The following is a 12620-nucleotide window of genomic DNA, read 5'->3' as shown; positions in this document are numbered from 1 at the left end:
AATCGAAATATTTCCAAATTGCAAAAAGTGTTAGTATTAATGAAGCATAAGTGAAAAAAAAAAAGTTTCTACTCCATTATTTAATTAGAAAACGGATAACGTTAATAAGTACCACAGCTCCCGGGTGTGGCCCCAGCTTCTAAAGTGTCAATTAAGAGTATGTCTTTATGTGTGTGTGTGTGTGTGTGTGTGTGTGTGTGTGTGTGTGTGTGTGTGTGTGTGTGTGTGTTGTGTGTGTGTTCTTATCTAATTGTTCTTACCTAATTGTATCTGAACAGGAATGTGTCAAACTCGTACTATCCTGTGTATTAAATCATGTTTATCATACATATCCTTAAATTTATGAATCGTTTTGGCACACACGATTTCATTCGATGAGCATTCCATTGATCAAAATTGCCCTGTTTGGGAAACTGAATTTCCTTACGTCTTTTGGACCTCTCTTTTATGTAGTTTTTTGCAGTGTCCTCTTGTTAATACTTCCCCATAGGTTATATACTCATTTATGTCTATTCTCACTCCCTGAGATGCATTTATATAACATAATCATGTCTCCTCTTTTCCTTCTCTCCTACACTGTTGCTAGATTCAGTTTTTTTCTAGTCTTTCTTCGTAGCTTAGATCCCTTAAGCATGGTACCCATCTTGTGGCAGCCACTTGTACTTTTTCAATCTTATCTATGTGGTTTTTGATATAAAGATTCCAAACTACGATGCATACCCCAGGGTTGGTGTGATGAATGATGATATTAGCTTTTTCAGCATGTCTTCATTTGTGTATGTGAATGCTATTCTCATAACTATTAGCAAGATGTGTATAAATGTCCATACCTTCTCATTGATGTGGTCAGCTGGAGATAGCCTGTTATTTATATTCGCTCCACGATTCTTCTCTGTTTCTGATACGTGTACAGTAGGGTTGAACTTCCTAACTTATAATCCCAATCTGGTCTTTTTTCACTTTTACCAAATTTAATTACATGAAACTTGTCCACAGCGAATTCCATTTCCCATTTATTTCTCCATTCATGAGGTTTATTTAATTCTTCTTGTAGCTCTCTGAAAGCGTGTGTGTTAGTAATTCTTCTTTGTATTTTTGCACCATCAGCAAACATATTTAGATAGCTTCATTTTCCAGTGCTACTATGTCATTTATATACACTAAAAACATAATTGGTGCCAGGAGTGAGCCCTGTGGAACTCGGCTAGTCAGTTCCCTCTGTGATGAGTAATTACCCCTTCCTACAGTTCTCAAATCCCTTTTTCTGAGAAAATCGTGTATCCAACAGTACAGGTTGCCTTGGATTCCTCCTTGATGGCACAGTTCCCATAAAAGTCTTTGGTGCAGTACTCTGTCAAATGCTTTCTTGAAATCTAGATAGATACTGTCCACCCCTCCTCTTTTCCATAATATTTCTGCACCTTTATTATAGACAGTAGCTTAATAGATTAGTAACATAAATTTTTCCCTTTCTGTAACCGAACTGCCTTTCTGTTATCGTGTTCTTCTAGATGGTTTACCCAAACGTTTCTTATCAGCTTTTCTAGTTTCTTACTTACAGCAGTGGTTAATAATACTGGTCGGTAGTTGTGTATAAAAGATCCCATCTTCCGTAAGGCATTGTGTTTTATCTTTAACTTTGGTTTCGTTTCGGATGTAGCTGCAAAATAGCTTAGGTTGATCATGAATTTTATTTATATGTGTCTTCCTCTCACTGTATTTGGCCTTCTCTCCTTTTTAGTGTATAATCATTTCTTGCCTGTTTGTTGTTGTTATATGCCCTCTCACTATTGTGTCTTCTGTATCTATTACACAGCAAGTCTCTTTTTTTCCTTATTTTTTTTTACGCTGTATTAAACCATTTCTTTAATTTTATTTGTTTCTTTGTTCAGTGGGATGTAATTTTGGACTTCTGTTTCATAAAATTCACAGAATTTTCTACATATAATATTTAAATCTTGCCCTCTAACATCTTTCCCCAATATATTTCTAAGAAGTACTTCTTTAGGTCATGGTAGTTACCCTTTCTGTAATTTAGGCTCTTCTTGTAACTCTCATTACTGTTATTTATGTCATGTGCAATCATGAAGTTGCAGTTTAATACTACATGGTCACTTTTGCCCAAAGGAGGGTGATATATTATAGTCAATAAAATTCTCTTGCCTAGTAAATATATGATCTAGTACTGATGGATCATCAAGTCATTTTTTTTCTGGTGTTTTCTTTTACATGTTGTGTTAGGAAAAACTCCCAACACTTTCATGGCTTCATGCATGTAAAATATTCCAATTTATATTTGGGTTGAATTCAACAGTTAATATAATTCTTTCATATTTCTCTTCCATTCTATGTAGTAATGCACTTAAACTCTGAATTGAACTCTCTGCCAGGTCTTCATATTTGCTTCTTTCCCAAGTGTTTGTTTTTGGTGGCATGTATAAATTAGCCACATTTGCTTTCCCTTCAGATGTGTTAATCTCTACTGCAATTATTTCTACTTATGAGGGTATATGTAGCTTTATTTCTTTGACTTGTAGATTTTCCTTTGTTAATATCATATATATATTTTTTTTTAAATTCCTATCTCTTCTTCAGATACTGTATTTCCCTAGGTTTAGGGTATCTTTTGATATCCTTGGGGTTAATTTTATTTCAGTTTGGCTTATAATATGTGGCTCTTTTTCTTTGGTATAGTCTTTCATCTATAATAATTTAGATGCCATTCCATCTACATTTGAGCACATGAAATTAATCATCTTGTTTACATATTTGCTATACCTTAAGTCTATCTATCTATCTATTACCAGACTCCTCAATCCCGTTTGGGGTGGCCACAAACAAATCGCCTCCAAGTCGCACTGTCCCCCGCCATTTCACTGCCCTGCTCCCAACTCACACCCCCCTCTCTCATATACCTCTCCACCCCATCCCTCCATCTCATCCTCGGCCTCCCCCTCCCTCTTCCCCCCTCCACCTCACTCACATACACTCTCTTCGTCAGTCTTTCACCCTCCATCCTCTCCACATGGCCAAACCACCTCAGTGTGTTCCTCATAACGTTTCCTATCACATCCACATCCACACCACAACGCTTCTTTATATCCTCATTCGTCAGCCTGTCTCTCCATGTGACTCCACAGGCTCCTCTTAAATAACTCATTTCCACTCCTCTCACTCTTGACTTGTGCCCTTCCAACAACGTCCAAGCTTCACTTCCATACGTTAGAGTTGGTATCACAATACTGGCATGTAGTAACTTTTTCACTTCCATGCTCACTTCCCTGTTTCTTATCACTGCTTTCAACGAACCAGCAACCTTTCTTCCCTGCTGTACCCTTTCAAGCACTTCACCCTCCAAACCTCCAGCCTTTCTCATCACACTACCCAAGTACTTAAACGTCCTCACATTTTCCAATTCCTCACCATCCAACCTCGCTGTACATTCACTGACTTCACCTCTCTCAAAGACCACTTTACTCTTCCCTACATTCACCTTTAGATTCCGTTTCTTGCACACTCTCCCAAACTCATCCACCAAGCCTTGCAGCTCCTCTTCGTCTTCACTCAACAACACAATATCATCTGCAAACAACAGTACAGGGAGTTTCCAAACACTATCCTCTCTCACCAGGGCCACTCCAACATCCACTCCCCTACCTTGTGCCTCATTTATTACCCCATCCATGTACAGATTGAACAACCATGGAGACATGACACATCCCTGTTTCAACCCAACATTCAAAGAGAAAAATTCACTTAGTTCACCATCCACACGCACTGCAGCCTTCGCACCATCATACATACTCTTCACAGCATTCAACAACTTCCCATCTACTCCATATATTCTTAAAACTTTCCACAATCCTTGCCTATCCACCTTGTCATATGCTTTCTCCAAATCCATGAAAGCCGCTTACAACTTCTTTCCCTTCTCCAGAAACTTTTCCACTAAAGATCTAAGAATGAATATCTGATCTACACAACCTCTTCCCTTCCTAAAGCCTCCCTGTTCTTCTCCAACTAATTTCTCTGTTCTTTCTCTAACTGTCAATAAGTATCCTACCATACACTTTTCCTATTATACTAAGAAGACAAATGCCCCTATGATTACCACACACTTCTTTTTCCCCTTTTCCTTTGTACAAGGGAATAATTATACCTGACTTCCAATCCTCTGAGACTCTACCTTCCTCCCAGGCCAATCTGCACATCTTCCACATCCATTCTACTACTATCTCTCCCCCATGCTTCAGCATTTCACTCCATCAATTCCTGGGGCTTTCCCCAATTTAACTTTCTTCATTGCTTCCACATCTTCTATCCTACTGATTTCTTCCTGTCTTCTCACCTCCCTCCTTCTCCCAGCCATTCCCCAGCCACTTATACTCGCATTACTTCCATCCTCTATGTTCAACAATTCCTTAAAGTGTTCTCTCCATCTGCTCACTTCTTCTTCCTTCTCCACTATTAATCTACCATTTTTATCTTTCACTCCCCTGCTAACTTCACTTCCACCCTGTCTTACTCTTTTCACCTCTTTCCAGAACATTTTCTTACAGTTCCTCCACTTTACACTCAAATTCCTTCCAAATTCCTCATCCACTCTATTCTTACTCTCTCTTACTAATCTTTTCACATCTCTCTTTCTTTCTACATATAACTCTCTCTTCCGCCTCTCAACTTCTTCCACGTCCCTCTTTCTCATCCATTCATCGTATGCTTTCTTCTTTTGTTGTACCACAGCCTGTCTCACCTCTTAAGTCTACCACGCTGTTCCTTGCACCCCCCTGCGTCTTCTCTTCCTTCCACACACCACATCACATGCTGCACATATTTCTTCTGTAAATATCCTACACACACCTTCCACGTCTCCCATCTGCTCCAATTCATATTTGCCCAATCGTTCCTCCACTTCTCTCTTATACTCTGCCTTTTTCTCATCCTCTTGTAACCTTTCCACTCTCCTTCCAACTACTCCTTCCTCTCGTCTTTCCCTTCTTCTATTCCTCCATCTTACTTGAATTCTAATTCTGGCCACCACCAAGTAGTGGTCAGAAAGTCCACTCCCCCAACCTCTATAAGCTCTTGCATCCATTTCACATCTTCGCATCCTTTCATACACACACACATAATCAATCATTGCCTTCCTTTCATTCAGTTCACCACCCACCCTTCTCATCACTCGCCATGTATACCTGTGGATCATTTTATGCCTGAAGAGGGTATTGGCTATCACCAACCTCCTCCCAGCACAAATGTCCACTAACGCACTCCCATTCTCATCTATCTCAGCAGGCACATCCCACTCACCAACTATTCCATCCTCCTAGTGTGAGAAACGGCAGATGAAGAGTCAGCAGTTTCAGTTCTGGGAGCTTGTGTTGTCAATGCAGTTGGTGACTTTCTCGTTGATCAGGTCTTTCAGAGAGGCTAACTTCACTTCGTATTGTCAAGCATTGTCTGCACTCATCCCCTTCTTCTTTGCAAAGAACAGTGTGAACTATACTCAATGGCTTCCCATACACCTCCGAGACATGATCTCTTTAGAACAAGCACATCCTCAGCTACCCAATGAATTTCAACAGGTGAAGTTCGTGATCCACAAGACCCACAGGGAGTTTTCTGGCTTAGCCATTGACCAAGCCGGTAAGCAGGCCAATGCAATTGTCAAATGTGATGGTGGTGCCATTGGAATAACTGAGGACCCATCTGCACTGAGGCGATGGATGGTATCTGGACCAGAGGTTAGTCATTTGGTTTCTCAATACGAGTCTGCACTTCAGATCAAAGTAGTCAGTAAAGACTTCAGACACCATGATCAGGCTAACCAGTCTCAGAAATCCTTCACAGACAAGGTCCAGAAGTTGTTCAGTGTGATGAAGGATCTGGGCAACCCTTTTCAGGAAGAGTCCAGAGATCTTCTCACGTTAAACACAAAAACCATTGCACATCCTAGTGCTGCAAAACCCATTAGAACTCATATTGAAACGGTAAGGTTCCCTTCAGAGACTTTTTCAACGGTCTGGGTGACGAGGCTTCCCTCTACAAACCAATCACGAAGAACAAGACCGATTTATTTCGCCAAGTGGCATACTCAGGTATAGGTGACGTGAAGGAGCAAGTGCTAAAAGACGACTGTCGCCTCTTCTCACAGCTCTTCATGTCCTGTCAGTTACATGAATGTGATGTGCTTGAGTTCTTTAAGCATGAAAACCAATCTTTCCCTGCAGCACTGAGTGATACCGGAAAACTCCACAGCAGTCAGAAGTCTCAGCTTGTCAACATTCTGGGAACTGTTATTTCTCCTCCAGACACAGAACCAAAATGTGATGCCATCATCATTGATGGGTCTTGTTTATTCAGTGTCTTCAAAGGCATCAAAGACATTTGAAGAATATGCTGTCCAAGATGTTGTTCCAAAGTTACAGGCTTACTCATCAAAGTATCAGAGGACAGATATCGCATTTCACGTCTACTGGAATTCCAGTCTGAAGGCTGAAACACGATCAAAACGAGGCAGAGGGGATAGACGCAGAGTGACTGAACCAACCAAAGTACAACCTAATTGGAGAAGCTTCCTGCGAGACAATGACAAGAAGACTGAGCTTTTTGAGTTTGTAGCTGACAAAATTGTGACATTTTGTCCGGACAATGTGGTATTTGTGACCAAAGGAGAATATATGTTCTTTGCAACAAATCCGACAGTCTATAAGTCTTAAAGGTCTTTGCAACCACGAAGAGGCTGATACCAGAATCTTCCTGCAGCAACATAACAAACCTATGTTGATTAAGGCCCGTGGCACAGATATTCTTGCTGTTGTAGTCAGTGTTTTTGTGACTCTACAGGATGCGGTCTTAGAAGAGCTGTGGAATGAATTGGGTCAAGGTCAGTCCATCAGGTGGTGGTTACCAGTTCATGATATGGTGACGAATCTAGGCCCTGAAAAATCCCGTGGCATCTTTTTCTTTCACGCTTTCACTGGATGTTATGTCGTGTCAGTCTTTCGTGGTAAACGCAAAAAGACTGCGTGGCAAATTTGGAAAGTGTGCCCCGGAGTGTCTCATGTCTTCCAGAAGCTCAGTCAATACCCATCAGTAACAGACGATACAGATCTTAGCATGCCTGGGAAGTCTGTCATCACAATGTACGACAAGAACAACACTGCTGATGGGGTTGATGATGCAAGATTTGACATGTTTGCTTGGAAGCAGAGGTCCTATGATGCCATTCTGCCTACAAGGGCATCTCTTGCACAGCACGTAAAGCATGCCACTTATCAAGCTGCCTGTGTCTTGGGCCAGGCAACTGTGTGTCAAATGCATGCAGAGAGTCCTGCCAACTGGGGTTGGCTCAAAGAATTGAAATTTGCAAGAAGCGTGAACGACACTGCCACCAATTGTACAGAGCTGTCAACAATTGACAAAAAGCGGGTGTAAGACTGAATGTCGTGGAAGATACAAATGCTACCATTTTGGCCTTAAGGCACACAGCTATGTGCCTGGAAATGCGATTATATGAACATTTCGTAATCCAGTCATCCAGCTATGGATCCACTCCACACATAGTCATTTTATATGCATCAAACTTAACACCAAGCACTGATTCAGCAAAACCCCCCTCCTGGCCTGCTAAAGTAGCCAACATTTGTAAAAATTGGTAAAATTTTGTGTGATAATAATGCCAAATGTTTATGCAGTATGCCATTCCAAGACCAAGTATCAATCAACAGATGCCTGAGTCAAGAGTTATGACACATTGAAGCATATAATACTATCGTAATACCAACTAGCCAGATATTGTGTCAAATTCAGTACCGAAAGACACTATTCTTGCAGTGACTTGGCTGCTCTCTTCACAATTTACCACAATTTCGACTTTTTAGAAGTGCAGAATTGAATTTTTCATACTGAAAAAGTTTTAATTTGATGCCAAGATCATCAAATTTAATTATCCATAACCATCTAGGTCAAAACCACATATAATGGCTTTCAAAGGCGACAGTTTTGGAAAATGGCTCATGTATGTATATATATATATATATATATATATATATATATATATATATAAATATATGTATTTGTTTTTTGCGTGGCGACCGGGCTTTTTGGAAAAAGTAGATCAAGAAGAATATTTGTGCCAAATTTGATGCTTGTATCACAAAGTGAAAGATTGTTTCACTAATCTGCAGCACTGCAAAGAGTAAGCTGATTCAGGACTGTCCGGTAGCAGTACTCAAATATGATTATTGTACTGTGAATAAAAGTATAATTTTTTTTTTTTTAGATAGTTCCTCTTTTTTATATAATTTTCAGAGATTGGTTTTCGTTAGGTACCTTTGTTCACATCTTTCAAAATGGCATAAAAAAAAAAAAAGTAAAGAATTATTTCAAGTTTAAGGCGGGAGATGAGATGTTGGAAAAGAAGACTGAAGAGAGTAGTTTCAGCAGAAAATATGGATTTAGACAGTTCAAATGAATCCATTTTTAATGTAGAGAGTTCCTATAATGAGGAAGGTGACACAAAACAAAATGGGAGGCACAAGAAATAAGCTAGTATACCTATGTTCCTTAATGTATCAAAGGTATGCTCATCATCAGTAGTACCAACAGAATTTATCAGTAACTCCATTGTAGGGCCCAACACAACCTAAAATTGAAAAATATCCCCAGACTTTGTGTGGAAACAAACACAGCACTTTTCGCCACGAATGGTATGCGGCATTTCCATTATTTGAATATTCTCAAAGTACTGACAATGTTTTGTTTTGCTTGTCGACATTTTGCACCTCCTAATGTTAGTGATGAAAAAAAAATAATAATAATTCACCATTAAAGAGTACAGAAATTCGAGAAAAGCTATTGGAAAGGGAGGAGGGCTAGCAAAGCATATTCATGCAGCTTATAAGTGATGCAATGGTTCCTTGGGGTGAATACGGAAATATGAAGGATCATGACATCTCAGTGAGACAGGTGAAGGCAGATAGTGTTAAGAAGAAAATATTATATATATATATATATATATATATATATATATATATATATATATATATAGATAGATAGATAGATAGATATATATTGTTACATAGCCTATGATTTCATCATCCTTTGTATAATTCTATTTGACATACAGCATGCTGCATGTTTGATCACAGCCCTTGTGTTCTACCTCACTCCCCCCTTCTACCACCCTTATAGTGAGAGTAAATCGTTTCCTTCTGTTGTTCAGAGCAGGAGTTTCAACTCTTTGTCCCCTATATGGCTTCATTTTGCGCGTCGTTCTTACCTGAGTTCCATGTATCCAAGCTCTTTACATTTTCTCCGGCCCCTATATAAGAGCTCAGTCTCTACAATTAATTCCCACTTAGATCTACTCCTCATTTTGTTCACATCCTCTGTCCTCCCTGTACAGTTGTTATTATGTGTGAGTGCTCAGGAGAGTCTCCAACCATCTAGCCCAGCTGTGTAATTTGAGTATAAGTGTTGTTACATTTTTTCTTGTACATGGCAATATAGCATGGGGTGTTAATTCGCTAGGCCTAGTTGAGGTTTTTGTGGAATTCATGTGTTTTAAGTGTCAGCCATTATTGATAATATTTTTGTATCTGTAATAATATATCTTGCATTCACTGAGCATTATCCAGTTTTATCATTTTTATCAGGACTGAGCTTAGATGAAATTTACACTTGCTAATTTCGTGTTAATAGGAGGCTGTATGCAGTTAACCATATATTTAACCTGTTCTTTTTGCCATTACATTATCTCTTACGAGACCTGAATGTTTTGTTGTTAGTCATTAGAGCATTAAACTTTAACTTGTAATTTTACCTAACTCTTTTTGTTTTGAACCTGGAACTTTGCGGGACAGTTTTCTCTGTTTCCCATGTAACATAAATTTGGTGACCTCTTATCCAGAATATTTCAGGATATTATCATAAGGATATTGCTTGATATTTTGTGACTGTGATTTATTCATGATGTCTACCTATTACTACGCTTGATGAAGCCAAAGATTTTTTTGTCAAATGTGCAAACAGGTGTGTTGATGTAAGAAAACAGAACAAAGAATGAACTGAAGCTTGTTGCTCTAACAATTGGGAATTGCAGTTCACTCTCATCATTCTAAAGATCAAATTGTTGGCATGATTAATAAAAAGCTTGTTTACATGTAACTCCTCCAAATGAGCAAACGCAGAATTGAAATAGCTAAGTTACAGCTAGCTCTACTACAGGAGGCTCGTGTTAATGAGGCTGAGTTTCATGCACGTGCTAAGGAGGCTGAGTCTCAGGCTCATATTCAGGAGGCACAGGCACAGGCTCAGGCACAAATAAATAGCTAGGATTCAGGCAGACCATGAGTATCGCATGAAAGAAGGTGGAACTGGATCATCCCTAGCTCTGATGATTTGATGATGTGGCTAAAAATGTTAAAACTTGTCCCTCCTTTTAATGAATCTGATTTAACAAAGTATTTTCAATTGTTTCTGAGAGGGTAGCTACAGGTTTTAATTGGCCCAAAATGTATTGGCCAGTACTCCTTCAAACTGTTCTCACCGGTAAAGCTCAAGTAACTTATGCATCTTTGCCTCAGGAGTCAATCTGATTAATTATGATGTAGTTAATTCTTAAGGCATATGAGCTTTGTTCCTGAAAGCCTATAGAAATGTAAAATTTAGGACAACTTATAAGCAGAAGACACAAGCCAATCCCACATTGTTGAGGTATGCCAAAAATCAAAGAAGATCTGTTAGAGCAGTGGTTAAATTCTAAGAATGTGGATTCTGATTTGTGCGTAAATTTAAGCAGATGATTTACTGCTGGGAGAGAGCTTCAAAAAGGTGTATTAATAAAGATGTAAGCCTATCATCTTGATGAGAGAAGAATGAGATAATTTGTCTGATGCTGCAGATTTTAGCTGATGAATATGTTCTCACTCACAAGAGATAATTCTAAAGAGAAAAGGAGAAGCTGAGAGTAAGTACATTGCCTCTACTCCAGAGTACAGGTAACAGGAAAGAGAATAAAGATGATGTTTCTATCAGGAAGTAAAATACCAGCTTCACCTCTAGATTTCAGAAAGAGTGAAATGTACTTATTGTAGTAAGCTTGGTCATACTACGGAGAAATGTTTCAGGAGACAGCGTGATGTGAACAAAAAGGAGTCTTTACAATATTCCAAGTCAATTGGTCTGAAGTGTCCACCCTTGAGAGTTCCCAGAATTCTTTAACTAGAGTTAACTGAACCTGCTTTGAGGGGTAAAATTAAATTCTCACGATGGAGCTCCTCTTTTGAGCAGTAACGTGGGTGACACTCTCCAAAGTTCATGCATGCTAAATTTCCTGTCTGATGGTTTTGTCCAGGTCTCTGGACAGTAATAAGAGGAAATCAGTTCCAAAATATATCGTGATACAGGTGCTTGCCAATCCCTTATGCTGACCATTGATGTTCCTAGGCTCTAATGTTAACAAATTCCCTCTACCAGATGAAACTGTAATCTTACAAAGGTGTAGGGAATAATTACTTCTCCTGTCCCTCTGTGCAGAGTGAATTTGAGTGTCTGGTTTTGTTTCTAATGGGTCTGTTATGGGTTGGGTTGGTTGAGACACTCCTAATGTCAGGTGTAACTTTGCTTACTTGGAAATGATATTGATGGAATAGTCAGAAGTGTGGCCAGCTCTCTCAGTTGTCTAGTGAGAGCCAGTGGCTGCGGCCCAGGATTGTAATGTCCCTGATGTGTTCTCTGCATGTGCTGTCACTAAGATGGCCTAAAGTCTAAAGTTACTGGTGACTAAGAGGATAATGATGATGATGATGTTATCCTAGCTGACACTTTTCTTGCTAATTTGGACCACTCACCAGATGAGGCGAGGTACCCGTAGTGTTGAAAGTAATTTGTCTGCGTCAAAGAGTTGGTTCAGTTGCACGAGATTGCCTGACCCCTGAGTTTAAAGGTGCTAGCATAACTCTGCTTGCAGTGAGGAAGATTCAGCTGGTGCACTTCTACTTGTTATTATACTAAAGTCAAGGAGTACTTATGAGAGAGAAGTGGAGACCCTAACAGCATCAGCCTGACTGTGAATGGGAGGTTGTACATCAAGTTGTCATCCCTCATTGTTTGCAGACAGGATATCATTAGAGTGGCTCATGAATTACCAGTTTGGCAGGACACCTTGAAGTGAGGGAAGAAGCTGTGGCACGCTATTTTGAAACACTTCTACTGGCCAATGGTATCTTCAGGGATGTTTCTTGGTATTATGTAAGTCTTGTCACACCTGCCCTGTCAAGTTTGTGGGGAAGTGTAATTAGACCGACAAGGTTGCACCTCTAGTTCCCATTCCTCCTTTTGAGGCGCCATTCACCCGTGTGTTGGTGGATATTGTTGTGGGCCCTCTTCCTAAGACTTCGTCAGGATTTTCTTATGTGTTGACCCTGATTGATATGGCTACTCCGTTATCCTGAAGCCATTTTCCACTTAGAAATATCTCAGCAAAGAACGTGGTTAAGGAAATGCTAGGGTTCTTCACAAAGTTTGGTCTGCCCAGGAGGTACACTCAGACCGGGAAGTAATTTCATGTCAAATGTTTTCAAGCAGTCTCTGAAAGAGTTGGAGGCATCACCCAG

This window comes from Coenobita brevimanus, chromosome 56, assembly GCF_032717465.1.
Source record: "Coenobita brevimanus isolate Jiangsu-jjx chromosome 56, ASM3271746v2, whole genome shotgun sequence".
Classification (NCBI taxonomy): Eukaryota; Metazoa; Arthropoda; class Malacostraca; order Decapoda; family Coenobitidae; genus Coenobita; species Coenobita brevimanus.
Note: the sequence above shows the minus strand (reverse complement) of the source record.